General features: G+C 46.4%; 1 pseudogene; it reads right to left on the reverse strand.

The window, feature by feature from the left end:
• Positions 1-2,640: 2,640 nt before the first annotated feature.
• Positions 2,641-5,155, reverse strand: LOC139354622 (kelch-like protein diablo; annotated as a pseudogene).

Below are 5,155 nucleotides of genomic sequence, written 5' to 3' on the forward strand. Positions count from 1 at the left end.
GATTACAGGAAACTTAATAAGAAGACAATTAAAGACAAATATCCAATGCCAAATATAAACGAGGTACTAGATAGAATAGGAAGAGCAAAATACTTTACAGCTCTAGATCTGACAAGTGGTTACCACCAGGTGGAAATGAAGCCCGAAGATACTGAAAAAACCGCCTTTTCAGCAGAAGGCGGCCACTTTGAGTTCATTCGGATGCCATTCGGGTTGACTAACGCCCCAGCCACATTTCAAAGAGTAATGGATAACGTATTAGCCGACCTAAACGGCAAATGCTGTCTGATATACCTAGACGACATAATTGTTTTCTCACCCTCTCTCCAAGAACACATGACCCACTTGAGCCAAATTTTCGAAAAACTATCAAAAGCTAGACTTAAACTTCAACCAGAAAAATCCGAATTTTTAAGGAAAGGAATCGAATACCTAGGACACGTAGTTACGGATGAAGATGTTCGACCTAACCCAAAGAAGATAGAAGCCATTAAGGCATTTCCTATTCCCAAATCTAGAAAGGAAATCAAATCTGTTCTCGGACTTTTGGGGTATTATAGGAAGTTCATTAGAGATTTTGCGAAATTGACTAAGCCTCTAACCCAGAAATTAAAAGGAAAAGCACCGATAAAAATCGAAGCAGAGTTTACGGAAGCCTTAGAATTGTGTAAAACCTTATTGTGTAATGACCCAATTCTACGTTACCCGGATTTTACCAAACCCTTCATACTCACAACGGACGCTAGTAACGTAGCCATTGGTGCGGTATTATCACAGGGGAACGAAAACTCGGATAGGCCCGTTTCATTCGCAAGCAGAACCCTGTCCGACACGGAACTTACTCGACAGTCGAAAAAGAAATGTTGGCCATTATCTGGGCCTTACCTATGCAGAACCAAATTTTACCACCGAAAAGCTATCAGAAATTCTCAACGATACGTTAAGACTACAAAAAGCTTGTGCAATCTTAACTTCGGACGAAATTTTTGAATTAATTCGACCTATTTTTAAAGAACATTTCACCAAAACAAACAAATATAACGTGGTCCGCTGTAAAGAAATTCTTAGGGATATTCTAACAGAAGAAGAACAGGAAGCAGAAATTAAAAATTATCACATTAAATGCAATCACAGAGGAACTGAAGAGACCTTTAATAATCTTAGAAGAACTATCTACTTTCCAAAAATGCGGCAAGCAATATCAAAGTTTACTAATAATTGCGATGTCTGCCAAACGCTAAAATACGATAGACAACCTCAAAAACTAAAGTATGCAATTACCGAATCACCACCTAAACCCCTTTTGATAGTCCACATAGACCTATATACGATAAATGGAAAGACAATCTTAACCGCAATTGATAATTTTTCAAGATTCGCAGCGGGATATACAATCCCTGCAAGAGACTGCCTTAACACAACCAGGTCACTTCGAAATTTCATTAACACATATGGTATTCCTCAAAAACTTATTTTTGATCAAGGTGCTGAATTTTCGGGAAAATTATTCAGGGATTTCTGTAATCAATATAACATGGAAATCCATGTAACATCCTTCCAGCAATCTTCAAGTAACTCTCCAGTAGAGAGACTTCATTCCTCCTTAACGGAAATTTATAGAATAATCCTTAACAAGAAAAAACTCGAGAACCTATCTGTCGATCATGATGACATACTAACGGAAACATTTATAACGTACAACAATTCTATACATTCAGTAACCAAGCACACCCCACACGAACTTTTCACTGGTAGAACACACACATTCAATAAGGAAATAAAATTTAACAACGAACACGACTACTTACAACAGCTTAAAGCCTTTAAGGAAAAACTATACGCTCAAGTGCAGAAAGACACAATTGAGCAGAAAACATCAAGAACACAGAACCAAAATTTGAACCGAGCCGAACCCGTAGAAACAAAGCCGGACGACATTATTTTTAGAAAAGAAAATCGCCGAAACAAATTAACGGCACGCTTTACAAAACATACTGTTTTGGAAGACCTGGGAGACACCCTTATTACTAAGAAACGTCAAAAATTACATAAGTCCAAAATTAAACAAGGAAGAACGCTATAGTCGAGTACCTCGACTATCAGATACCCGTTACTCAAAGGGAAATGGAGATATGCAAGCAGCAAAGCGAGACTAAAATGCGCCACCTACCGGCGGTAGACAGATTTAAGTGTTATGGGCGTTAGAGTGGGCGTGGCAAATTTATTTTTGGATCAATCGATAGGTATTGACGACACCAATACATTTCAGTTAAAATTTTTTATCTAGCATGCAAATTGTGGGCGTCACAGGTTTTCGCGGTTTGTGGGCCTTTAAAGATCTGTACATCTTTATTTATCTCTTTCAAAGAATATGAATTAGCTTAATAAATACCTATAGATTGTCCCAAAAAAACTTTTCCGTTTTCAGTCCAATGCTCTCAAACCAAAGTAGTTAGGACAAGCCTTTACACTAGAGCCAGAAAACGATATACATACATACATACATGTATGTGTTTATGCATGTGTGGATGTAAAAAATTGCAATCTAATATCCGCGGCAAATAGAATTCTTTCTGATTTTTTTTTCGAAAGAAGGCATGATTATGAGCTAGCTATTTCCATGAAATAACACCAGCAACATTTAGATATTAAGTTCTTTATAAAATATATATATATATGAGATTGCAGGTGTACGGGAGCGAAGGGGTTATGCTAACGCTGGGAAAGTCTAACAAACACGCGCTTCAGGCTCTACCAAATAAACAATTAACAATTAATACAATGCGATTATAATGCTAGACAATGGGGTGAAAGGGATTTAGTTGATTAGATTTGGCTTCGATTGCGGATATTGTTAGTAGAAATGCGGCGGCGGCAACGTTTGCGAGGGCAACGTCGTCGGCTGCTGCTCCCATCAGACAACAGAATCCTTGCGAATCCTGCACTCGAGATGTGTTCGGGGGGGAGAAAGAGACAAGACAACGGTATTTTATCAGCAATGGAAGGGCTAGGAGTTGGAATAGTTTCAGGGATTTTTTTGCTTAAAACTGTTTTCGCATCACATATAGTTCTCAGTCTGGGGGGCCCGCATAACGCCCACGCCGCCGCCCAGTCGGCTGTAGTTCATGCAGCCGCACAAACGCCATTGGTTCGTCTCTGGGTCGTAGACCTCGATGGTTTTCAAATCGGCGGACCCATCAAAACCGCCCACCGCATACAGCTGTCCATTCACGACGGCCAGGCCAACCCCACTGCGACGAGAGGTCATGGCCACGATGGGGCTCCAGGTGTTGGTCAGTGGATTGTAGCGCTCGGCGGACGAGAGCTCCATGCTATCGTACCGTCCGCCGACGGCGTAAATGTAGTTGTTGAAGACAGCGCAGCCCAGGTGCTTGCTTCGCGTGGACATTGGACTGACGGCCACCCATTTGTTGTGTCTGGGATCGTATCGCTCAACAGTGTTCAACGGACGTTGTCCATCGGAGCCACCAATTGCATATAGGTATCCTCCAAGGACAGCTACCGCCACACCCAGCCGTCGTGTGGTCATCGGGGCCACCTTTGACCATTTGTTCTCCTTGGGGTCGTACCGCTCCACATGATTGAAGCACTGAACGCCATCCTGGCCACCAACCGCATACAGGAAGCCGTCGAGCACGGCCACGCCCACGCTGGTGCGGCAGGAAGTGGTAGGCGCCACGTCGAAGGACCACTGATTGGTTTGCGGATCATACCGCTCGATGCTGTTTAGATAGCTCTGGCCGTCGTGACCGCCCACTGCATACAGCAAATCATTCAACACGGCCACGCCGACTCCGCAGCGCCGCTTGCTCATAGGAGCGACCATTTTCCAGTCATTTGTCTGCGGATCGAAGCGCTCCACGGAGGCTATGGCATCGTCGGAGCACAAGCCACCCACGGCAAACAGCACTTCACCTCGTCGGGTCGGATTGCGAGGTCTGGTGCGCGGACCCTGCATCAGCGGTCGCTCCTGCGGAAGCAGCAGATAGTTCTTGGCCTCGTCCACCAGATCCCGGCAGGCCTCGTCGCTGCGGACCAGGAGATCAGAGCCCACCGTGCCCACCAGGAACTTTGGGGAGAGTAGAGGCAGACGGACATGTTGTAGTACCTGTGCTAGGTGCTGTCGCCGCTCGGCGACATTGTACTTGAGCCAGGACATGACAGCGTTGAAGACCTGCTCCTCCGAGCGCACGTTCAGTTCGTCGCTGCAGATGATGTCCACCAACTGGCCGACGGGCAGCAGCAGAAACTCCTCGCTCTCCATCACCTCCTGGAAGTTGTGCTGCGTGAACGTGTCGGCTATTCGCAACAGTTCCCGGCAAGAGTGTGTGTCGGCAAAGGCGCGGATGCCCAGGCAGTTGGTGGGGTCCAATTGTCGCTTGAGGAACTCGCAGCAGATGTCTTGAATCTCAACCAGTTGCAGCAGACAGGCGGCGGGAAGGAGCGCCTGGACATTGGACTCCTCGACGATGATGTGGGCGGTGTAGCAAAAGTCAATAAGCAGCTCCATGGCGTTTTCGTCGATGTCGCGTATAGTGACCTCCGTCTGGCGCGATTCCTCCAGTTCGCCAGTGAACATGGCACAGAATTAAGAGCTGCAGGCGGACAGGATGACCCTGTGGGCGAAGATCTTCCGTCCGCCCACGTTCAGGACCACATCGCAGAGCTCCCGATGGCGCCGCAGCATATTGAGTTCCGTGATCGTGACCCTCGGATGTTTTTCGGAAGTGTGAGAGAGGCGGGCGGGCGACGGAGGTCGGTCCACTGCCGTCGATCCAACGGAGCCGCCACCAGCCGTGGAATTACCACCTGTTCCGGTGACAGCAGCATCCCGTGGTTGAGCGGTGGAGCCCGAGCCCGGCAGGTCGCCCATTCTGTTCGCTGCTAAGCGCAGCGGGCCGGAAGCAACCCAACCCCACACGGCGTCTATCTTTGCGTCTCTGTTCTCCACGGATACAAAGCACGTTCAGGGCCAGCTGCAGGCGGAAAATTTCGAAAATGCAGTCTTGCTGCTGGCTTAAAGCGACCACATCGAAGATTCCTGGCGCGAAATGCACTTTTCAGCAGTGAATGTCGTTTTTCTTTTTGGCCTGGAAAAGTCGAAACACACGATTGATACTACAAACGAAGCTAT

This window comes from Drosophila suzukii, unplaced genomic scaffold, assembly GCF_043229965.1.
Source record: "Drosophila suzukii unplaced genomic scaffold, CBGP_Dsuzu_IsoJpt1.0 scf_11, whole genome shotgun sequence".
In the NCBI taxonomy this organism is placed as follows: Eukaryota; Metazoa; Arthropoda; class Insecta; order Diptera; family Drosophilidae; genus Drosophila; species Drosophila suzukii.